Source organism: Anabas testudineus, chromosome 5 (assembly GCF_900324465.2).
Source record: "Anabas testudineus chromosome 5, fAnaTes1.2, whole genome shotgun sequence".
Classification (NCBI taxonomy): domain Eukaryota; kingdom Metazoa; phylum Chordata; class Actinopteri; order Anabantiformes; family Anabantidae; genus Anabas; species Anabas testudineus.
The window spans coordinates 18,193,231-18,219,533 of NC_046614.1; the positions used below are offsets into that span (position 1 = coordinate 18,193,231).

A 26,303-nucleotide genomic window follows, 5' to 3' on the forward strand; every position below is an offset into this window, starting at 1 on the left:
ATAGTTTGGTGGCTGGGTGTTGACATTTATCCACACTGAGTCTCCTACCACTGTGAGATACAATAGAAATAAAATGAGTTGTGGTACTCATCAAGCACTTACACTGCAAAACTCATCAGCAATGTCTTGTTACACAAACATGTTCCTGTTCAACAGTCCTCTCAGTCAATAGACCTTGCAATTAGAAATTGATGGATATACTTTAGAAAAGAATACTGTTCACAGTAAGGTCTCTGAATTGCCATCTGTAATATTTGTTTTTCTAAATAGACAAAATAGAAGAAAAACAGCGTCATTTTTGTGTGCTTTTCAGTACCAAAAACAAAATTCCAGTAACTATAACTCCATTGTTTAGATGGTGGCACAAGTCTCAGCAACGGAGACTCAAAGACCTTGCTGAACAAAAAGGTTTTGCTGGATAACATTAAGGATGAGTGACAAACTATTATTTTATTTTGTGAATTATGCAATTAATTGTGCCCAAGGCCAGTATGTGTTTAATACAAAAACTTGTGAAGCTGAACAGTTTTGAAAAACAACTCTCTTCCATGTATGGTAGCATCAGAAAGTTTCTAAACCTATGCCAAAATCCTAAAACTAAAAGAAACCCTAAATACACAGATCTTTCTACCAACAATGACTAAAACAGAAGGAATTTAGTGCTTTGGAATGGTTGAATGATCCTAAACTTATAGAATTGCTGTGAGAATCAAATCAGTATCCCTTATTTGAAGCCGCCCCCCAAAAGTCAGTGTGTCGAGTGATAAACAGTTACCAAAAATCTTAAGTTAAAGTTATTTTTGTAAAAGAGGGCTCACACAAGTTGCTAAGTGCATATGTTGTTATGTTATTGCCACATACAACAGTTTAAATATTTTCCACTATAATTAAATGAATAAGTCTAAAGTTTTTGTACCATTCGATTCCCTTTATGTAGTTTTAACATTTAAAAATTGGATCATGTTTTAGGTCATAGTTTTGCAGGAATAGAGGAAATTCTAAACCGTTAAAAAAAATGTTCACGTCTCACTGTAGTTCTTATGTTCATCTCTCATGGGAACGTCCTGAGCAACGTGACTGTTTAGTCAGTTTGGTACATTTTAAAAAATCTCTCCATCCCTCCTCTGGTCAATCTATCAGGTTAGCTGCTTGTGTCAGGCTGTCGCATGGCAGCAAACTCGTGAATGACTGATTGCAGTCTGAGGTGCGCAGAGAGGGAGGTGCTGCCAAAACAGTCCCCTCCGTGGCGAAGGCAGTAGTCGTGCATGTCAATCAGAGCTCTGTATGACCTTGTGACAAATCAAGCACTTCCACCCCTGTAACACAGAGGACACACAGTGGAGGCCCTGTCACTACAGTGGTAGTGCTAAGGATTTTTTTTTTCCCAACAGGTAGAAGGTAACGTGAAAGTATATATATATATATGTGAATGTATATGTGTATATATATATATATATATTATTTTTTTATTTTTTTTTTGTGTGAGTGATATTTGTTCAAAGTCAGCAGTTTACATCATTCAAGACAACGGGGGATTACCATTTAGATTAGTTGTCTTGAGGAATGCAAAATGTCAGGGCAGCCAGTTCTGGGTTACAGAGACGAGTAGCTGGACCAGCATTTCCAGAACAATCCCTGTAGGCAAGAACTGGACCTAAAAGACCCTCTGATGGGAGGAGTCAGCAGGTTGTGACAGACAAATTCAAGAACCTTTCACCTATCCCACAATATACCCTGTAGCCAGTGCTGAACACTGAGACATATTAGGACCTCATAATAGTACTTTGTGGGAACAAATACAGCACTATGTATAATGAATGGGTTTTCCTCAGAAAGGAACACTGTGATATATTTCGTAGACACCAGATAAAAGATGAGTGTACCATGTTAATGGACATCTGTGTTTTACGTTCTTCAAGATAGATGATTCAAAACTAATGACTCAACTGTCATTAGTTGATGATTGAAGAAGATCAAAACAGAGGTTGAGTCAATGCAGATACATCCGTTTGTTTATATAATTTATATTTTTATTTACTACAGACTGTGCTATGTGTGTGCATAGGATGAAGTGGATTTCATTCCTGAATGTGTAGATAATGCAATGATTTAAGAGCACCTGAAATTAAGCCACAGTGATCATCGCTGGAAAAAGAAAACTAAGCAAAACTAAATAAAAAAAGCAAATGAGTGTTACAATTCCTGGCTGACTTTTCCCCTGTTAGTTTATTTTTTCTGTCCCTGCCCTCTATGTCTCCCTCTCACAATTACCATGATCAGCTCCACCTGTTGACTCCCTCTGCTTACTCACCTCAATCACCAGATCAGTTTCACCTGTGGACCGGCCTCCCTTCTTAAGCTCCACTCAGATCTCATCATTTCGGCAGTTTAAAAAAAATAATAAAACAAAACAGTTCTTTAGTCTTGCAGTTAGTTTGTAATCGACCTCGTTTGTTCCTAGACTTGCCCTTACCTGCCCTGGTGTATTTGTACCTTGCTTCCCCTTCTGGTTCTCCCTGTGCTCTTCTGAAATGTGTGAGTTTTGCCTTGAGTTTTTGTTTTTTTTAAAGAAAATAACTCCAGCCCATGTTATCTCAGGTTAAGTTGATGTGATTGACAGGCTTGTGCTGTGATTGTTTCGGTATATATTTAAACAGCTACTTTAATAAGAGCATCTTTCAAATTCAGGCTCACAGCCTTGAATTGTTGCTACTCGGTGATGGCTAATGTTCACAAATTTGCAAAGACTCGTCCTACTTGCTGAGACGTAACAACATTCACTCAAAGTACAAGGCAAATTTAAGAAGTAGAAGCAGCAGAAATTCAATATAGATCTACTTGTATGTGATCTTCGTATATAAATTCCTAACTGTAGGCACAAGTTTAATATACGAGTGTGGTGGAATATTGCTCTTCCTCCATTTGTGAGGTGTGGCTCTACAGTAGAATTGTGTTATGAACACAAAGTGCTTATATTTCCTCCTCACACATTCTTCAGATCTCAGTAAAATAAACGAGTATGCAATAAATTGCCTCTGTGTTACGAACGAGCCCTACCCTTCACACACATGCACAATGAAATGCAATGCCTTGGTGATATTACACGACTAAAGAAACTCTCTTTGGGAAAATAACTAGATTTTACCTCCCAATATAATGTCTCTGAAGAGCACAGCAAAAGATTAATGTGGTAAATATGAGACTATTTTTAGGACTGCTTAGCATTAAGCCACACCTAGTTTCTCCTCCACAATGTGTGGCGAGCTAAAATTAAATATGATGAGGTGAACTGCATCTCGCTCATCTCATCCCTGTTGATGATGCAGATGTATTCGCCCGTTCTCTCGTTTCCTCTGATTGGGCTGCAGAGCATTGTTCCAATTGTGCAATTATGCTCCTGTGTTGTTTGTGAGAATGAATGGATGTGAAAGAGCTGCAGTGACTCAGAATATCCAGATAGTTTCAACTGGCAGCGATTCTTTGAAGGAGATCCCACTGGCTGAAAGAAGATAGGATCAAATCAACACAGATTATCAAGTCGTGGTACTTTACAACCCCTGCTGGGGGACTGTGATCTAGCTGTGGGCTACAGGAGTCTCGGTGATATCAGAAAGTCTTTTCTACCCACATGCTGCAGAGCGATAGGCGCTGATATACTTCAGATGTCTGTCAAATGGATGAGATAACTGGGCCTGCCTGCAGCCTGAACAAACCCGGGGACAGTTTTGCTTCATATGAATTAATAGAATTGATTTGTGGTCAACATTTATTAATATCAGGCGAACGCAGACGTTTGAACTTATTACCATTGAATGGATACTGTGATTCTTTTGTCATCTTCACATCTCTACAACTTAAGAACTATTTAACTGATTGTGTTTTTTTTTTTTTTTTTTTTTCAGTGAAGGTTTTGGCTTTGTGTGTTACCTGTGGCCTGTAATGCTACAGATCCTCATTTTATTTGATGCTATTTTAAAGAACAGTAAATCTGTGACCCCCTTTTTTATGCTTTAAATGTTCTCCTTGGTTGTGATTGTTTATATTAAATTCGTCAACAAATCCACTTAATGACTAAAGTGTGTTCTTTCCAATGCGTGACATTTTCTTTTCTCATAAAACACGGATGATGCACTATTGATTTGGCCCTCCGGTTGCTCCTCTGATCTCTCAAAACTAAGAGCGGTATGTCTGGCAGGTGTGTTGATTTTAACCTAAGGCCTGCAGCTCACTTTGACATAGCTATGAAAATACTCCAGTACAACTATAGATAGATCTGATAGAAAGCGAGACAAAGGAGATGCACTGAAGCTCCAGGTTGCTTTTGCTCTACTTTGTATGAGCTGCAGTGTTTTAATTTATCATGATATCTGACGCCTTTACTAATGCTTGATAATAGCAGCCCTGTTTTTTATTTGTCCTGCAGGGCTAAATAGCCTTTGTTCCTAGTGTGTGGCTGAGCATCTTATTTATCTATCTCTCACTGTTGGAGTTTACAGATAATTGTGTTGGTACCGTTTGAAGACTGTACTGAAAATAACTTACTTATGTCAGTAGTTGTAAGATTCTGTTTTTGTTACAGTATTTCGTGAATTTGTAACTTTTGATATTCATGATGTGTTTTGTTTTAACGTATTTTTATCCACCATAAAAACTGGCCCGCAGGGATAAATAACATTTATTGTATTGAATTAAATTGAACTGAAGTGGTTCTCCAATGGCCAGCTTCAATGAGTCAAACGTCCTAATTTGACATAGGGCACAGACAAATTCTTATTGGGGGAGGGAATGTGGAGTGTGTGTGTATGGTGGTGTGCTGTAAGTAATATTGCTCATTTCTGAGTCTTGGCAAGCTTTGTTTAAGTAAACGTCCTAATTGTCCTTGGTTCCTTTTTCTACACTAATGCATTTATTCAATTTATATATTTGCTTTTAGCATTTGTGTTTTTTTCCATTATATTCATGGAAGATTTTGCCTTCTAACCAGTTTCTGTGTAATATTATTGCTATTCCATTGACATTTGAGAGTTGTAATGTCAGTTTCCAAACACTGGTGCCTTCATCTAGACCTGTGACAACATAGATGAATCTTACTGCAACTATTATTTGTTAAGAGAATATATTCAGTTTAGTTGATTGATGTTTGAGTAACTTATCCAGTCTAAGGACTGATGACTTGTCCATGTTGCTGATTTGGAATCCACTTAGAAGCTTTTTATTATATAAGTCGAAATTGTCCATCATTCTAAATGCTTGTCCTCTTAAGGTTCACGGGAGTGCCAGAGCTTGTGCTAGCTGTCATTGGGCATAACGTGTCCTGTCACAGGGATATTAGGAATTGTCTATAATCCATCTCGGATGCACCTTGACCCACAGTCTGAATGTGAGGAGCTGATCATGGAGCTGATTTTGATCAGATGATCAGCTTTGAAGCAGTCCTTTCACAATCTTCATAGCCTGCAGCTTGAAAATGAGCAGCGTGTAGCTATGTGAGGAGCTGTCCGTGGTGCTGATTTGGAATCGGCTCTGAAGCTGCGTTTTCCTACGGTTTCTCCCAGCCTGCTGTTTGTAAACGAGGAGCTGTCCATGGTTCTGATTTTGGATCAGCTTTGAAGCAGGTCTCTCTGAGAGTCTCTTACAGCCTGCTGTTTGGAAATGAGCACAGACTCTACAGTCAGTGGGAATGAGTATTTGTCCAAGGCGCTGATTTGGGCAGAGGGCCATAAACAGCAGTTCACAACATTTTAAACTACTGAGCCTGCTGTTACAACACAGTGTGACAGTACAGTAGTGCAAGTGGCTAAACTGTATTGCATGTGTAATTATGCCAATTTGATTTATATTGTAGCGCTGAGAGGAGTTTTACACCGACGGATTTTGCTTAAATACAGAAAATATGACTCAATAGGGTATGTCTCTGGGCTTTTGGTTTAAGAATAGGGTAAAAGTGATATTGGTGGTGCAAGAAAATGATAGAATAAAGAGAAGTGATGCCTTCGATACATAATAACACTATGACAGGGAACACTAATCTTTGATTGGTCAAAAATAGACTGCTTCTCCTTTGAGTAGTGCCATCATTTCGATATGAGAAACACAATGTACATCTGGCAAAACATCCTGGTAACACCACCAAGACGTTTTACCCTGCCCCCCCAAATCTCCCCTACCCCCAGTCCTCTACTTTCCCCTACTCAGTATATTGATCTGCTGCTGGCTGCGTCTTACAGTACTACATCCACTGATATTTATGTTTGTTTGCTGGTCTCCGGTTCCCATTATGGGCTTGAGCGATAGGCATGGGCAGTGTTTCAACACCTCGCTGCTGTGGAAAAATGTAATATTCAAGAAACATATCCTTAGTCAGCACCTACACCCCCAAGAGCTGGCTATGGAAAATGACCAGTGACAGCAAGTATCCTGACGCATAATTTAAAGGTTGAGCTATAGGCTGAAGATGATTAAGAGACAAAGGCTTGGTTTCGCTTATTAACTCAACATTTTCAGTTTCAGTGAAAACAAATACATTTGTAATCATAGCTTAGTGTTTAGGCTATGGCTGGGAATCATTTTTGTAGCCATTCATCAGAGATCCACAAGAGACAGACAAAAAAAATAAAAAAAATAAAATATGACCAGCTCATAGAGACAAACCGTGACAGTGAAGGGATGTTTGACACTGTGGCAAGATATATCGAGTTAAATGCCAATCAGCTGTGTGTATCAGCCAATACAGTGGTGTGGATCAATTCTTTTGTCTTAAATTCATCTGATAACATTCAGCAGTGTTAAATAAATGCTTACACTATTATGCAGAATCTGTTTAATAGCAAACTCTTTAAATGTTCCATACAGCGCCTATGTGTAATGTCTTGCCTGAGCATCTGGTAGTTGAACCATCAATTTGTGACCTGCCAGTCATAAAGTCCTTATTTAGCATTAACATGAGAACAAATATAACCTGCTTCTTTCCCTCTCTCCCTCTCTTTCTCTGCTCATCTCTGACTCCCTCTAACGCCTCCTCTTTCACTCTCTCAGAAGCTCGCTTCCTCTCTTCAGTACCTCTCTGTGAACAGCCTCTGCACACCGGCTTTTAAAATCCTTGTTGGTACATCAGCTTGCTAACCTCCACGACCTTGCTGACTGAGCCTCAGAGAGACTCCGACTGGTTGTGATAGTGGGTAATCTGCAGTGGAAACCAGTCTTCCTGTCTGCGTCTCAGTCTTTCTCCTTCTGTTACATTCTTTTCCCTGGTCCCTCATTGAATATTTCCCAGTCACACATGCACACACACTCTAATTTGCAGGTGAACCACTTCAAGGAAGCAGGCATACTTGACATTTTCACCTTCTCAAATACCCAAAGAAAATTCATCTGAATACCTCCTCCGGACTTCATCACGGTCCATTGTGCTCAAGTATTTCCTTTTTACTGTTGTTTTCTACCACTCATGCAGGTAATAAAAAATGGCACTGTATTTCTCAGCTGCAGCTCAAAACAATGGTGGCCTCTTTTTTTTTTTTCTCTCTCACTGCACTGATGAGAATCAATAATTTACATACAACACTGCACAAAAAAATCACAATTTTCACATTTGAGTTGGCGCTTCACCAAGGAATAAAGTTGCATTATGGAGTTTAGGAATGCAAGTGATGTGAACAACTTATTTGCCCTTGCTACAAATGCCTCTAGCTCTGAAAGTTATGAATTCAGTTTATTTTTCCCTTCTCTCAGAATACAGAATCACATGTTAGTATTTCCTCTCTGTGGGCTGTGATTGTAATGTGTAATCCACAATTGTCATATCATGAAGTCACCATTATAAGAGTGTAGTTTAAATTCATTAGTTTACGCTGACAGATGCACATCTTTATGTCATCCACCAAATGTACTGTGTATGTAGAAGTACCACAGAGGATGCAAAGGAGCTATGTCAAAACGAAATGCTTCTCTCATTACTGATTTTATTGGTTGCACCAGTGATCTCCTTCTCTCTCTCCCCCTCTCTCCACTACTTGTTCGTGTGCAGGTTCGCTCCATCACCACCAGGGGCTTACCGCACCGCGCTGTTCCGAGAGCGGCTTTGGCTGTCCCTCTCCCTGCGCTTGTCGGAACGGACACTCCAGACGCGCAGCGCGGTGACAGACAGGGTGCACAGAGCGTCTGTCCCTCAGATTTTCAGCACGCAGGGGATCCTATATCTTTTTATTCCTGGAGAAGCACCAAGTTTAAAACCCGTCACACGTCATCTCTCTGCAACTTGTCACGGCCAAGATATTTGTTCCCGACACACGAGAACAAAGGTAAGACTTTGAGTGGGGTTTTAATTCAATGCTAAACTTCAGTGTGTAGTGGCTTGCTCTTGCAACATACAACTCAACTTGACTTGCATAATGCTTTCCGACATTGCACCGTGGGAGTTTTGTTTGTACTGCAATAGACGGAAATTGCAAAAATGCATACAGAGTGATTTTTGTGTGCTTGCATTTTTGTGAGTGCGCGTGTGTCTATAAAGAGGCAGAATGCTGTCTTGTGCATTTTTTTTTTTCTGAAGCTTTTTTTCATCTTCACTTAAAGACAGAGCATCTCTACCTAACTTGTTGCCACTTGGAACCCAATTAACGGCGCGTTAGTGCAGTAGGTGATTAGCGCTGCGCAGGAGCGCGGTCGTGATTCCGATCATATTGAACGATTTATACAGTAAACGGGATGATTGGAACGATTTTCTAATAAGATGGGAAATGGTGTCCGACAGCTTACACACGCTGTGACATGACTGCACATTGATAAGTGTTTCGCATTAATATATTGTGGAGAAAATTGCAAATCTCCACAGCAAGATTTGGTACCAGTAGTGGCGTGTTCATATATTTCGTGTGGCACGGCTGTGGAAATTGTAGATAGGTACCTGTTACCAAGAGTCCACAGATGCGTAAATATGCAGCCCAGCCTAATTGTAAGTGTAAAAGCAGCAACACCGCCGACTTTCATAAATCAGAGGGGTGTAACACGACTGCACGAACCTCCTGCACAGTGGGATGCGTTTCCGAGGACTGCAGCCACTTGATGCGCCAACAGGATGCATTTGGGGAAGTTGGATGTGTGCCACTGTGCACTAAAGCCATGCTGTTGAATGTCTAAATGCAGACTTAAAAGCTGACCATTACCAGTTCGCGTGCATCCGGCTTTGTGGTAAAAGCTGCATCTTTCACATATATGGTTGTTGTAAATAAAAATGTTACGGAGACTAAATGATGCAGAACCTTTCTCTTTTTGACATTACACCTATTACTGTTGCACACACTTTCATATAACTGTCAGTTATATACTTTAATTACTTGACATAGATCTTTATAGATACAGTCATTTTATGCTGTTATACACCTTTTTCTGGTCAATATCAAACATTTGTGCAACATGCATTTCTCACCAGTCAGTTACTTTGCATTTTGTTTCTCTGCTTCTCCACAGCCTTTCGTTGTGCTTTGTCACCTAAGACTTCTTTTATGTTGATTTATGTAATTGTACCACTCAAATTTGATGTGACATTTAGATATCATCTCAGTTTTACTCATAAAACAGTCACTGTGAGACAGACAAATGCAATCTCAGGTTCTCATTATGTCTTCTGCTTGTCTGTCTGTACGTGGGGGAATAGCGTGTTTGTGAGACCACTGATGTGCCTCATTGTACTATTTATCCTGAGCTATTTAGTGTTTGTGAACATGTGAGAAAGGCCTCCTGCCCCAATAGGCAATCAATGACTTTTATTCCAATTACATACTGATTTGTTCAGTAATCAGTCAAAGGCTGCTAGGTGAGGACCGTGACCTTTATTGATTTGGCAGGTTATATGATATCCTGAAAATTGGTTTGTGTAGCATTCAGTTAAACTAAAATGCTTTGAGGTTTTCTATAACATAAAGAATGTATTGTTCTTACATGTAGTGTAGTTTATTGTAATAATTATAAACGGTGTTAAGGGTGATTTTTTTTCCTGAAATACGTCCATATGAGTAAGTCCATCCTTAACAGTCAAGGAATCGGTCATCATATTAATCATTAATCAGGATGCTTTCTTCATTTCTGCCATGCCAGTCAGTTTTCCATATTTAGTCACATGTCTGTAACACTGTGCAAATGCCATAAGAGTATGGGTGTGTTTTAAGGCTCTAAAACCATTTTTTAATCAGCTGAGTGACGGATACATGTGTGTACACACAACACACTGCTTAGCTGATGGCTGATACTGAATATAAAACCTTTTCTCAGCAGGAAATAAAAAAGGAAATGGAATAAATTTGCCACCTTACCACCAATTATAGCCACATATCTGCTTTGTATACCGGACTCCTCCTTTCAGCCGGTGGTCTAACCAGCATGTACATTACAAGGGCCATGTAGCAGTAACCCAGATGGCAGAATGAGCTGATTGTGATTTATGTACCAAAAGTGAATGCATTACTATGAGCTTCTGCAGCCAGTGCCAATTCCAGGCAGGCATTTTCACACATTTCACACACGCGCACACACACGCACACATACAAACCATACAGAACACAAAAATAGAAGCTTACATACAAAACTTTATAAGTGCTGATGTGTGTTCATACAGTAAAAGTTCTATCTCTCGTCTCTTTGTCTCGGCTTTTTCCCGCTATCGCTACCCACTACCACTCGCTGTCTTTCTATTTCTTTCTCTTTGTCACACACACACACAACCTTCCTTTAAAATCGTTTAAATGAAGCAGTTCACCGTTGTGAGACATTGATTACCGCTTACCTAGCTCGAGCATAAATGTAGTGTTAAAGGACAGATGGCTTGGATAGACAGATAAAGAGAGAGATAAGGGAGAAGGAGTGGGAGAAAGAGGAAAGGAGGCTGATAGATGGCAGTGGTGTGGCAGTAAAGATGACTGATAGAGGGGTAAACCAGGGGAACTTTATGGCTAACAGAAAGGGAACCGATTAGGCCAACTAATTGATCTGGACCTGTGGTTAGGTGCCTGGGTCATTTTCAGAAAGCAACACACACGTATGGCTCTACACACGTTTTCACAGTCACACTCCTCACTGTCACACCTGCTGTCTTATAGCCGGTCAGGGACAGTCAACCCTTAGTCACTTCATTACTCCCTCTGGGCAGGGGACTGCATCAACCATATTAACTCTTGAGCTCTGTGATGGAATCGCTAGGTAGCAGGAGACAGAGAGCTGAGGGCTGCAGACAGCCTCTGTGATTTCACAGAGAGGGTTACAGGCAACACTTTGATCCAACAATACTTTGGCTTTACTAAGGAAACTCGGCTAGTTTTTGATGCTTTTACTTGAGATGAAACGTACTGCTAATACATTGCTGCATTTCCATTGTTGTAGCTCTGTTAGAGATTAAATTGCTGTGAAGATGGATTGGGGCAGGCTAGCCAGCTCCTGTCCTGGAGTCCATTGTTCACAGTATTGTCTTCATCGTGTTTTATTACGTCAGTCAAGTTACATAGAACATTTCTGTTTGACATTTTATGAAATATGCTTGGATTTACTTTCATATCTACAGAAAACTGAAACCACTCTCATGTCTGCCTGATAAATATATAGCTATAGGCAGCAGGCAGTAGAATGAGAGCAGAAAGGTGAAAAATATGCCTACCGCTATCCCTCAATGTTATCAATTAACACATCATATCTCATTTTAAAAGTTGTGTTTTTATGAAGAATTCATCTTAGAAACTAATGATGTGTTGATTACTAGTAATGTGCCGATCAGCTAAATTTAGATGTGCTGGGTAGAAGATAGCTAGGCTAGCTGTTTCAACCTTCTTACAGCATTTTTAACATTAGCATGCAGACATGACAGTTTTATTGAACTTCTCATCTAACACATAATCCTATTTCTTAAGCCTTTTAAAATAAATGCAACATTTCAAATCCTTTTAAATATTTCTAAAAAAGAAAGAAAGAAAACAAACATTTTGGTGCTTGTTGTAGTTTTATGTTGTCTAAAATCAGTGTAAAGTCTAAACAAGCATGATGAACGTCAGATCCCTATAGGTCACTGACAAATTGAAAAAATCTCAGTCCATTTAGGTGGTTTAAATAGAACCATGTCAACACTATTACATCCCCAGCTTATTTTTGTATGTTCATCTGCTGTGTCAGGGTGCTTTGATGATTTTGGATTTCCATTTGAAAGCAGCTCAAAGGTTTTCTCTTAATGATAATTTTAAACCAGAAAAAAAAAAAAAAAAACTGTGAGAATGTTTTACTGCTCAAAGGTTATAGGCACTGTAAAACTGTGATTTCCAGTGTAACCAACATAACAAAGAACTAAGCAACCAGAAGGGGGGGAGGAAAGGACATTATAAAGATTCAGACAGCTGCTGTGTTCATCTGTCCACATTAATGTGGGATCGGTCTTTTTGGCTATTTGTATCCAAAGCAGTGCCATTGAATGGAGGGTTCAAAAAAAAAAAAAAACTGAATACATGCTTTCAAACGTGCAGTACATGAAATCATCAAAAGACCTTTGGACGGTGAATTGAAAAAGAGACTTCTAGACAGACTAATGCAATTGCTCAGATGTAGAAATCCTTTTTGCATCATAACACTAAGCACTGCACTGAAATAAAGAAATTATGATATGGTTCAATTTTAAAAAAAACAGAATTGATAGCATCAGAAGCACTAGGAGATACCTGCACTGTACGGCAGCAGTGTAGTAGATATTTATGTCAGTGGTTGAGGATCAGAAGTACAAACATACATGAGGTGTGTTTCTATAGCTTGGTATATACTCTAACTGAAAGCATACTGTTTGACAGTGTGGTTGATGGTTGAATGTGGCATTTCATGCTTGGTTGCTTAGTTGCTCTGTTTCCTACCTAATGTGCATGGTTTTACTGGAGGCTTCCATCTCTGGTGATGTGATCCAGATAGTCAAACTACGTTCTGCAGCTCATCTGCCGGACTAGGTTTGTGCCTCTTGCACTGGAGTGGGAAGAACAACTGCTTTGTAAACAGGTAGTTCTTCACCTGGATGTCACGGTTCACAAAGACTCTTCCTGGGAGTCTGGCATAACCCCACTGGCAGAGCTGATGCGGTGGTGTATTTCTGCATCAGTGTCGGCTTTGTAGGGATGAAGGCTGCCAAGGTAGGGAAAAGTCATCCACATTTTGGAGGCTGAAATATTCGATGTGTATTGAGTCACACAAACACAGTGAATCACTACACACATACGTGTACATGCACACGCAAAAGCACAGAGATACAAAAGGATGAATAAAGAATTAGAGGGGATGTGAGGAAAAAGAAGTTATTATCATATTGTTTTGGTTCGCCCTTCTCAAATTTATGCATGCAACCTATTGTGAGAAAAGATTTCGGGGTCATTTTAATAAGTAAACAGTCTACATTCAGTAGTAGTTAATCTTATTCTCTTCTCAGTGACTGACTGTAATGCCAGTAAATATGGCTTCCGTTCTGTTTGACAGGGGAAGTACACGTTTCAGCTCTTGTCTCATCTCCAATTATCTACTGGCAGTATAAGGTGACATTTTTGCAGACTGAAGATGCTCATTGACAACTGGTGTCCCTGAAATGAGATTTATGATGGCCTGTCAGTTTCAAACACTTAGAGAGTGACTCAGGGACAGCCATAACCTTTCCCTCTGTACTTTAGTTGACTTGAATACTAGACCATGAAAAGTCTCTTTAATTGGTTAACGTGGTTCAGTAAGTTAAAAGTTGAATAATTGTTAGAAGGTAAAGTGGCAAACATGAAGGGCAGCTTTTGTACAATTGTCACTAGAGGTGGGAAATATTGTAATATCAAAAGAGACTAAAGTGTTGTATCTTCTGTAGTTTCAAACAGACTGTTTATCCAAATGTTTACCTATTTCACGAGTTGACTTGAATTCAACCTTGCAAACATGCAATCTCAGAGCGAGTGAATAGCTCCAGCATAATGATGTTTGCTGTGTATCTGGTGTGTCATAAGGAACAGAATCAAGTCTAATGAATGAAAAATAAAAATGAATAAGTAAACATAGAGTACTTCATAGTAGCCATAATGTTTATGTTAAGTGAAATAAGTATGACACTGCCACAAATACTGGTTGCTATTGCCAGGTTTGGTTTACTTAAATGTCATACTGTAATATGACTGCAGTTTTATAGACTGCAATAATAGCTCTCTCCTCTTTCTTCTTTGCAGTTTTAAACATGGGAGGTGATGAATAGTACTGGTAACAGTATAATAAGTAAGTATTTGCATAATGTAGAATTCAAAGTGTTGCACTATTATACTAATGTCTGCACTGTTATAATCTATAACAGTTACATTGTATCTGGACTGACAGAGAACAGCAGGTGTGTCTGCATAGATATCACTTCCTCTGGGCAAAGTAATAACTCTTATTACAGCCCTTTTAGGGACTCCTTGGGAGTAGAACTAAGTTGTTTTCCAACGTGATGCCGTTGGCACCTTGCAGAGGCATAATGGAAAAGACGTCCTTAAATAATTGTGGTTAAAGTGATACTGAGCTGTTGCAAATCTCTGTCAGGCATGAGAAAATGAGCCCCTTATAAAGTATGATGTGATGGAAAAATTACAAGTTTGATTGTGCACTGGAATTTTTCTTCTGTGGGAAGGGGGGGTGGGTGGATGATTGAATAGTTTACATATGAGTGCAAGGCAAGGTCTTATAAAATACTCTTTAATACTTTTTCCCCTTCCTGCCACCCACTAGCACACATATATACAAACACCAAAACGGATTCACATTTTAAACTTTTTATGTGTTTGTTGAATTATGCATTGAGAACACACTCTTGGGGATAGTTGTACGTTCTTAGTAATGGTATTAGCTTTTGCTGGATAAAGCATGTTTACACATCCATGCAAAAAAAAAAAAAAAAAACAGACAGACGCATTACCATGCGCACAGATAAGTGTAAGCATGCACGCATACAAGCACACACAGATACATCATACATATTTAGAGTCATACAGCTTCCCTCCATGTTGAAGGGCTCTTAAGTTTCTTCCCTTGTGAAAACATTTCTTACTTGGATATAAATATGGTAACTTCGGCTGGCCGACCAGTCTGATGTCTAGCTATACTTACTTTAAATAATATTTACTGCTTTAAAAAACATAAATACACATAAAATGTACATGGTTATCAATATGCACCCTCTTATAAAGGGAGTGATCGTTTATAGTCCAGTTTATTCTGCAGCAGCCCTCCATGCTTCTCCATATGTTGATGCCAGTATGCACTGAGGTCAGTCTGCTTGAGTAATCACCCTGCATCAGAGATTATGGTCAGGAATCCATCCATTGAGCTGTCTGTGCTGGACAACAAAGCCTTCAGCTCAATGTCCCAGACAAATAGCTGATAATTCTGAGTTATAGTTCATTTTTCCTTTCAATAGGAAAAGCATAATCTCCACAATGCTGCATAATGGAAGAGAATTCAATAGTAACCCCCAGACATGTACCCAAGAGAGTATGAAAAAAGCTGTATTGTTAAGAAGTCATGAAGCTTTGACATAATCCTCATGCCTCCCTTGGAAGCAGACAATGAGGAACTTGCATAAAACTCAAACATCACTTATTCACTGGTATCTCAATGCAATTGTGCTGTGAACGTTTGGCGTCTCGAGTGACTATAATAATCAATGCTGCATGAGATGACTTGCATGTCACCAGAATTAAGTAAAACAAGTGGAAACTGATGTGTAATGTGACAGTTTTTGCATTTGGCTCACTATAATTGGATATGTTGCATACACTCTGCTTGTCTTTTCCTCAGTCAAGGTCTTTGAGATAAAATGTCCAGTGCCTGCATTTGCAAAATTGTGTCCATAGTTACCTGTTTATAACAACACAGCATTGATCATTAGCTGGCATTTACTTTTTGTCTGTTTGTTTTTTTTCTCATTGTTTTACTTCCAGTTGTTTTCTTTGTGAATTGCAGATTTACAACAAGATGAGTTCAAATGCACCACACAGACTAGTTTTGTCTCAGTGTAGAGTTTAGATGTTCTCTCCCTGTGCGTGGGCACCTACTAGTGTTCCACTTTCTTCTCATAACCCAAAGACATCACTGCTAGGCGAAGGTAAGGTTCACTGCGTTTTCCTGCATACATCTGGTATCTTTCTGGGATAGACACAAGCCTGACAAACCATGGACAGTAGGAAAATGGATGGAGGATGTTTCTGCTTCTGTTTCTTGGGTCTTTTGGTCTCTTGCAACAACCTGCAACATTTTCAACTGCCTCTCTGCTGAGCCCAGACCATCATTTGTCTGCTTAATGACCACTGAGGTGCCATGTTGAGTCATAGTGATGACATATTAAAGTTTATTCCACTGTCCAATTTAAGCCCTGGTGAAAGAGCAAGGTCTATAATTTCTTCTTCCATTTAAGCAGAACAGGTTTTCTCCTCTTTCTGACTTCCCAAACTAAAACTGTAAAAATCTTACTAGCATTCTCAAAAAACTTTCCTCTCCACAAAAGAAAATGTATCCAAGAAATTTGATTAGCAGTATCAGCATTTGAAGCTCATTAAGGCTCATGTTTATACTGTACCTACTTGACATTTCCAGTATTCTTTTAAGAAATTGTGTAACATTTCCATGTTAATTATAAACTTTGATAACACACTCTCAGAAACTGCAAAAAGGAAAAACGAAATGTCTAACCAAAACTGAGCCTGGGGCATGTTTGAATTTTGATGCATTTAGTAAATTTGGTATGCATGTTGCAAGGTTCTTTAGGGAGGAACCAAACAGATGAATCCATTTTTATTAACAACCTTACAATTGGCTAAACTCTGAGAAAGAACATAAGGTGATCAGTAAATAATCCAATACTAACTAATTTATCTTGATTTGTTGTAGGCTAAACAAAGAACCAAGGCAGACAATAAAACAGAAGAAGAGGAAACATGAGAACATGGAGAGTATGTTTGACTGTTTAATATATTCCTAATCTCCTCCATTAATACTTGCTTTGGGACTTTCAGGGTTTCATCAGTATTTGAATAAGAACTAACACTTAGTAACACTGGAGAAGTTCAAACACCAACAATGGCTACTCTGAGGAGTCATGCTTATCTAATCTTGTCTACAATGGTCAAATTAAATAAAAATGTTTATATTGTTAAAAAAAAGTTGGGAAAATTAACAAGATCGAGAATATGCTGTTTATATTTATCGTCTTAACAAAAGAACGGTGATGTTTGGTAACCACAGTAGCGTGCACAGTGCAGGTTGACTAGTCATGCGCAGCTACAAACCTGGAAATTTAAATGAAAATAAAGGAATAAATGTCACAGACATTGTGAAACCACCTTCAAGGTCATAGTCACTCAAACTATGTATCAGTATGTCTATTCTTAGAAACTGTAAAAACAAACCAGAGAGGAGAAAAAGACAGACAACAATATCAGTATCAGATTGGATCATGTATTGCATGACACCCTCAAGAGTATGTTCCTTTCCAGATCTGCAATCGTACAAAAACCTTAAATCTCTCAGAGGCTCAGCCAACAAAGTAAGTAAGGTTACAAAGCAGCACTGCCAGAATGATTTGGAAAGTTCCCTCTCTGGTGAGATGGGGCTCTTTTCACACAGAAGTGTTGACTAGACTCTAAAACATAGATAAGTTGAGCATTTAGATGAAGATTTGCACCAGTCTGATTTTGAAATATCTTTGAACTGCTGCTATGGCTGTGTAATTCTGAGCAGGGATGTGCTTCCTTACGGTGAACAGCACAGGCTTAGTAATCTTTGACATGCTCTATATGGCACACTGTCTAATGACCTCTGTAACCTCAGGTGCTTGGCAGGACACATGCCTGCCTCTGTCCAGAAGATGCATCTTAATTACAGAAGCACAGTACAATTTGCAAATTTGTTCTCAGAACGTGTATTAATATTATAACGAGTCCTCATTTAACTGCATTTTGGAAGACCGGGCTCACATGTCAATGAACAAATGCATATGCTTCTGACAGCACCAGTGATTATGACTGCGCTGACATAATTCACTGAACAGCCACAAGAAATTACAAGCTTCAGTGGGTTATGTGGTGTAAGTGTTTGTGGGCATTTTATGTATTGTTTACACATTGCAGAGTTTGTTGTGCTCGCATTATGCGTCTCAGATAATTTATGATATGAAGATGTCACATCTGTTTTTAATGGTGCACAACTGCATACACACGTCAGTAATCCGGGGACACACTGGGATTTGTACTGATAATACATATCTTTGCAAAGATTAAACTACTATGCGTGCATGTGTCGGTGCGTGTGTATGTTTGCATGCACACTAGAGTTGCTGCAGTTCTGGGCCTGTGTCTCCTCTTTGTTTCTCTAGCATAATGGGCTTTGTAAGATAATACCCAAGAGACACAACAATACTTCTGAGCCAGGGGATTTTGAAGCTGTCCCAGTTTGCAGCGCCACTTTGGCTCCAAGTTTCAGCTGTGATTGAAAAACCAGCGAAACCTGGATTTACCTGCACATGATATCAGCCACTGTTGTGGTTCTCTTCACTGTATCAACTCCTATTTTTTGAATCGGTTTGCTCCGGGGGTTCTAAGTTATTGTCTCTGTACCTTCTAATTCACTTTTACAATGACATTCAGTGTCAAAATAAATTCATCCTCTGCAAGGGATTTTTTCTTTATCATAGCTGAAAAGAAAGACCTTAGTGAAAATCAGGTGGGTGCTAACAGTAGCATAAACCAACAAAGCAACAAAGACTTTTTCACTTACTATAGATACAGATGTCAATTTAGTCCAATTGCAATTTTTATGTATATAAACTTTTCAGATGTCAGTATTGTTATTGTAAAGAGAGAGTATGTGCATATGTGTGAGTAAATATGCTAGTTATTATAAGAGTAAAAAAAATGCAAACATATTGTATGCATAGAGCCCACACATGACCTTACTGGTTTGTTGAGAGACACCAAGTACAGATTGCCTTAAACTCAAAAGAAGAAAGTTTCAAGCTTTACATTTTACAGCTCTCTTTCTCAACTCTTGGTCAGTAGCTAGAGGGAGTTAGCTGCAGCCATTAACCAGCTTTTAGCATTGATGTAAAAAAATACAGTATCAGTGCCAACCATAATAAAAAAGAGCAGTTTACTAATTAGTTCTTTTCAAAGCTAATAATGCTGGGATGTTACAGCTGGTGTAAAAGTAGCTGCTTTCCATGTTATAATGGTTATGAGACTAGCTTCTAAAAGGTTCGTTCCTAATAGTTTGTTTTCATGAGCAGTAAATGAATAAAAATCTGCCAATCAGTGTTTTGGAACTGGAGGAACTCTTTCATATGTCTTAGAAGTGTTGAAGGAAGTATTGAAGTTTCAACACAATAAAATCACTACATTGCATGTGAATTGAGTGGTCAGACGTTGAATGCAGCACCAGGAACTACTAAAAATGCTTCTCATTCAGAAATATGGTTTGGGAGTGGACTTGAGTGCACTGGGTGGCCAGGTTTCCCTGGATGCACTGCTTACTAATCAGTGATCATGGCTTTTATAAATGTTGGTCTAGGACTACTGACCTGCCACTTTATGAAATTTCGATATTTCTTTACGCAAAAAAGTTTATATTTCGTCGGCTTTTGTTTATGTACTATGTTTGCTTTTATTGCTGTCGAGCTAACAAGATGGAAAAACATCTTTCTTGAGGCAGGGCTGCAAAAAAACTTAAAAAGTACAAGATGAACTTAGCCAGTTATCTCAATGACAGGATGGCAGGCAGTAGTGTTATCAAGCTCTGGAGACACAGACGGCGGGAAATTGAATGTCCTTCTAACACCTTGTTCCCACATTACAGTGAAAACGATTCAGGTTGGAAATTGGCCGTTTAATTGGCTATTTCGTGTAGTGTTGATGAAGTGGCTTGCAAATTTTAAAGAGTACCGTTGAACTGTGCTGTCTTAGACTCTTTAAAGGGAAAAAGGACAAAACAAAAAGAAGGTTAATTCTTCTGCAAGTGATTTAGTTTAATTTTGTGAAGTCATTAGGTCTGCTTTTATTTCTTAGAGCCATTTATGTCAGTTTTGTTCCAACCTGAGCTGGAACCGTATTTGGTTTACTGGGGAGGAGACATATTTTTATAAACACAGTTTCATATTATTTTATATTTATGGGCCATATCATTGTTGCAGTTTAAAAAGTTTTTTTGCAATCTCGCTCAGAAAGTTCACTTTACCTCTGTGATGAACAGTATGTATCGCTGTTGATGTGCTTTTTCTCTTTGAAGTAGTTATTTTTTTATCAATGATGCTTCATTTGGATTAAACAATATTCACTTCTCATTGTACAGTTACATAACATAGATAAGTTTTTAATTTTTAATTTACAAAGAAAAGAAAATGTCATTTTATACATTATGTATTGCTATCTGAATCATGTCGCCTTTAATTATTCATGATATTTAATCATTTGTATAGGTAGATAAAAAAAAGAAAGTTGAAGAAAACAGTGAAACCCACCTCAAACGAGTGGAAGTGTAAATAATGGTCTTGACAGCGGCATGTATCAGGCTCGTCTGGTAATTGCTTCGGTATGGGAGACACTGCACTCTAGAAGACATTGAAATAGATAGCATAATTCTTTTTTGTGAGGGATGCACTGTTTATTAGAGATCTATCAAGTGAGATGGGTTACTGCACTGTAACTCTACAGTACCTGTGTTTATTTATCGCCCTAGCTTGAAGGCCTGTAATAGAACTGATAAACAGGACAATTATACTCAAGCTCCTTTAGCTTGTATTGATATAGACAGTTAGTGCTAAAACATAAACTGTCTGGCCATCATTTCTCATGACAGGGTATAGTTCAATATTCCCCACTGTCTTATGGCAGTAATTCTAGCTGTCACTTTCTCTGCAAGTCAGTTTGCTTTTCCAAATGTTTGGTATATTGAAGACGTAGGGTAAAGAAAGGTGACGCTACCAACCAGTGCTGCAGTCTGTTAGCTCTTCTATCTGCTTTTTTATCATTGTGTGTCAGGTTTTTTCTTTCGAGCCATCCACTCTGCAGCTCATTGATCAGATTTTTTAACAGTTCAGTCATACAGTCCGTCCTTCATCCCCGTTTCCAACAATTTGGTCTAAATCCATTGTCCACTAGTAGCTCATGGGCAAACATTGTCGTCTCACAGTTTTGTTTTGTCTTGACTCAGTCCTTTCAAGTTTGAATCATCTGTCAGCCAGATAAGGACTCATTTTGCTTTTGAAGTCTCAGAACTGGAAAAAAAAAAAAAACAACTCCCCCCTTTTCTCCAATTCAGACGTACTGTGTGTCTGTATCAGTCCAGCATTCAGCAACAACTGAGACAGAGTAAATAAACAGTAGAGCTGGCAGCTGACAGTTTCAACCTGCCTGTCTCAACATCCCAGTTTACATTTAATGTTAACATGGAAACTGCTGTAACATCTATAAGCCATCTGCCAGCACAGAGGATGGACGCTCTGTTGCTCCTGTTTATAGGATATAAGCTAAGACGAGTCCTCGTTCAACCCTGATGCCTAAAACCCCATTCCTGTGCAACTAAACTGCAAACCTAAGTTAGAAATAGTAAATTGTGATAGAGAAAATGCTGTTTACCTCTTTGTGCTTACATGTTTTCACAGTGTGTATAATGTTGCATGTTTTTGGTTTTGCACTGTTCCAGCTTGAAATAATAATTTGTGAAATATGAGATGCCTTTCAGTGTCTTTCAATTAAAAGTTGTCCACCAGGCCTCTGGCCTGAGTGAAAAAAGCCATGGTCTTTGTTTAAACACTCATTTGGATTAGAAATTACTAAATCGCCTGAATTCAAAATTGCTCTGGCCCCCTTCTCTGACTTACACGGACTTCAAAGGGCGCATTTGTCTGAATGGTTCCCAAGCTCAAAACTCTCAAGTGAAGCGGCAGAAATTTTGCTTATTATCCCCAATACGCTTCCATTGCAGTACTACTGGTGGGGATGTGATTTGACAGACAGGTTCCAGCTATATGACTCTTCGCCCTCTTACCTGCATACTTATGGGGGATTATGTGTAATTGCAGGCTTTATGTAAAGTCCCAGTAATGGATTCTTAACTCTGTATGAGTGTGTATGTGTTTGTTTGTGTGTTTGATGCAAAAACAATGAAGCCCTGTGTGTTTGTGTGTGTGCACCTGGGTCTTTGTAATGTCTGAAAGGTTTTGGTGTCCGCAGTGACCGGTTTGTCAGTGTGAATGACAACTCCGCATGCACCTGTCATAGTCTCCTGAATATGCTTACAATTGGTAGCAGGATAAAGCCCTCGACTCAGTTGGGGTCATTTTTGTTTGTTTGTTTGTTTGTTGTGGTAATATTGCACTGGCAATACTGCAGGTAGGTTCTGTGACCTGCTCCTTTGTGAATGTGTTTATGTGTGTGCATAGGGCTATGCATCCCTATAAACACTCTTTAACAGCTTTTCTGCATTTCAAGACAAACGTAAGTCTCCAATCTTGAACCAACCTCCAATTAGTCGACACGACAGATGGTTAAATTCACCTCACCTGCCTGGAATGTAGACATAGAGATCTCTGTTCCTCTGGCTTTGCAGCTGCAGTATGAGGCAAAGGAAATCATCAACAGCAGTGTGATGGAGAATCTGTCCCCTGGTTCGTTCTGGTCATGTTTCAACATATCAAGAAGTGGAGGAGGCAGATGGGGTGAAAAGCAGGACTGATGAAAAATAGAGTAAGGGAGTCGAAGGTAAAATGACAAAGTGGAGTGTACTGTAAATGTCACTGCAGGTCGGCATAGCTTCAGAGGATTAGTAGAAGACCGTTTCAAACCACCAAGGTAAACATTCCTGTGTTCGATGAGACTGATCATGTTGATTTTGAGAGGAGCTGGTAGTTGCATTTGCATGATAGTGAATTAAGTATGTTGGTACAGGATTTACTAAGGAACCTTTTTGTTACTTAAATTAGAGCTAAAATGAAATGCATTTATTTTTATTCAATTGTCTTTACTGCAAAATAATTGATGACATACAGTATTCAATGTATGTATTATTAAGCCTGAACAGAGTGACATATCTATTGTGTGTAAGTGTGTAGGCCATGGCTTTAACGTCACCTCAGCTATATTACTACTCTTAAGTTTATGTTCTTGGTTAATATGTCACATTAAGCCCATATGACTGCTGCTGTTACACCAGTAGTGTGTCTCTTTACTGTAAAACGTTATGCACTGACACTGTACATGACACAGTGTAATCCTGTGAATACTGACAAGCATTGCAGCCCAAGAAATATTTGGAAGAAAGCGTTCTCGGTCTTCAGATACATAATGTATTATACAAGTATCAAGGTTTTCAAGAATGCTCTTCAGGAAAAATTGAATAATGGGGAAAAAACTAGTATGCACTAGTGTGAACCATTATACTAGCTATTAGTAAACTAGTAGCAGTGGGCATATTGGGCACCATTATCTGTCTCCAATTAACAACCTCTCCTTCACATTTCCTGTTTTGTGCTAGCAGTGAGAACCTTTATGAATCATTGGTTGTTAATGGGACATTGACTATTCCAGTCACAGCAGAGGGGGTAGCTGGGAGTCCCAGGGGGACTCAGACCTGTGGCAGATCCATTATTCATGGTTCACCATGGGCATGTAGCGAACACTGACATCCGACCTGCCTAAATCAAACAGGGCCAGTGAGTTTAATGCCCCTTGGGAATTGTGAGGCTCAGGTAAAGGTGGGGGTGAGGAGAGGGAGGTAGTAAGGGCGATGGCGAGGGTCAGATCACAGGAAAAAGGAAAGGAAGGAGGGGTGAAGAGGAAGAGAGAGAATGGCCCCTCTTCTTACTCCACAGGCTCTGTCTTGAAAGCTGTCCACACAGTGGCTGCTATGTATCAGTCGCTTCTTGCTTTAGTTTCTTTCTGAGTTTCTCTTTCTTTACTTCTTTTAAATTTGTCATCATACTGTAGCTTTCTTTTTTCCACACTCATGACAGTAATATAACTAAACCTAATGCATTTCCATAATGGAATACCTTTGGTATTAATTGCAGTAGTATCATCTTGAATTACAGCTTCTGTGTAGCGCTGATAAACTTTACTTTCACTTTCGCTTTGAAGTTCAATGGAAAAATATATTGCAGATATTTTGCAGTATTCACCGTGTCTGAGCATGTGCACCGAGTTGAATACAATTATCCCCTTGTCCCAATTTTAGTCAGACCAGTGAAAAAACGAAGACCAAAAAGTCTATGTGTGTGCATAAATGCATAGTTTGTGTTTCCAGTTACGACACTGAAGAATCAATCATCCTTCAAAACAGTGCGAGGGACACCAGCAAGACCTTACTAATGTCCTCTGTGTCATTGCTATGCAGGAGAGTTAGCAGTAAGGCTCCATTCAGCCTCTGGGCCAGAAGGTGACACGTGATGCCAAGTGCTACGATCCAACAAGGGACTGATTGCCTTGCATACACCAGCATTAAGAGCATTTCAAAACACAGACATCCAGGAAACTCTTTTACCACTGTCACGATGAGAGCAAAGCAAGTCTACAAATACTCTTTGAAGCTACGCTGTAGCTCATTAAACGTGCTTATGCACAATGGTAAAAGTATTTGCATCATCTTCATCTACAGTAAAGGAGATCGATGGCTTCGTAAAATAAAAACAAACTGTAAATCACGAGACAGACCATCTACTTTGAATTAATTCCCCACTCTTGTTGTTACTGAGCTGGAAAAATCTCTTACCAGCAAGCAACCGTTAAGATAAATTTCTTCTTGACAACCTCTGCCCCAGTGTGACAGGTCATTACCACCTTGTTTGTGCCTGTCTGGTTTTCCTTGAGTAATTATATAAAATCAGTGGAAAGCATAACCACGACACAACTACATTAATATTCTTTTTATTTATTCTCCGTTTAGAGATGGAATCTAATGAATCCTGAAACTGTTTTACTGCATTCGTATGTGATACACAACTCATTTCCCAGAGACAAAGATCCCCCAAAGTGTCTTGTAATTACCCACATAGATGTTGAGACCTTAGGTTGCATGTTTATCTTCTTCAACTCAACCCATCCCATGGGCAACCCCTTCTTGTTCTCATTGCAAACTCCTCAGCAATGTGAGGCAGTTTCTTTGATCTTGCAACATAGCTATTCTACGTCACATTTCCTTGATTTGCTAATTAGATAATCTTTAGCTTGTTTCCACTTAAACTGACAGAAGGAAAGACTGTATTAGTGTGCTACAGACAGTGTGTTGGCATGATTGCTAATACTGTATTATATATACTGCTATTCTTAATTTAGTATTTTTGAACTGAGCAACAGTGAATTCTTCAAGATGATCATATTTTTCAAGATGCAATATTTTAAATATAGTTACACCAATAAACATTTTGGTTATATTTTACATTTACAAGGCAGTGCAGACTTGGTCTATCAGGGGAACTTGGCCATTTTGTGTGTTCTTGCCAAATGTGCAAACCTTTTAGCATGCCTTTTCTGGAACATTTCTTGGGATGATATCCAGGGGTAAATATGCAGTGCCACTACACTGCGTCTGTCACTGCATTAGTAACGTTGCATCTTATAAATATTCTTTATTGAACATGCAGCAGTTTATAGAGATTCAATAAAAAGCAGTCAAGAAACGTGCCTTTAATTCAAACTTTCGTCTCGGCGTTGAAAGGCTCTCATACTCTATGCAAATATGCAGCCGATGCTGCAACACAAAAGGCAGAGAAAAAATGGAAAAACAATCAGGGTACCAATCAGAGTTGAAAGGAGTGGGGTTCTTTTTCAAGCAGATTCAGATAATGTTTGATCTGGTAGGTTCACAATTCCACAAAACAAATTGCCATGATAAAGGAGAAATTATCTTACATAGAACCAGGGAAAGTAATTTTCAGGCAATTTTGACTTGGTTGACTAGAGGTCAGTGTTCAGACAAATGGGCACAAAGGACTGCAGTGGTGGTGCTCAAAATTTCTGCTATGGCCAAAGATTATAAATCATAAAAAACATGAAAGAATATGAATTTGGTTTTATTGTGATTTAGCTTTGGTTCATATGTTATATATCTCCTCTCCTCTCCTTTCCTCTTCTCTCCTTTCCTCTCCTCTCCTCTCCTCGTTTTCCATCCTCTGCCTCTTTCCACCCATTGCCAAGCCTTAGATTAATGCATTTGACAAACCACTGAGCAAGAAAGGGCATTAATAGCTACTCAAACCAGAGAGCTATCATGGGAACCCTTGTTGTGAGAAAATTACGCATCTTCAGACC

At 39.0% G+C, this 26,303-nt stretch overlaps 1 protein-coding gene across 1 annotated transcript in view; it reads left to right on the forward strand.

Moving 5' to 3' along the window:
* Window positions 1-2,401: 2,401 nt before the first annotated feature.
* LOC113153160 (cadherin-22) overlaps window positions 2,402-26,303 on the forward strand; it is a 151,186-nt gene continuing 127,284 nt past the window's right edge. Inside the window, exons 1-2 of the mRNA XM_026346637.1 lie at window positions 2,402-2,535; window positions 8,027-8,300. The gene's annotated coding sequence lies outside the window, so the exon portion shown is untranslated. The remainder of the gene's footprint in view (window positions 2,536-8,026; window positions 8,301-26,303) is intronic.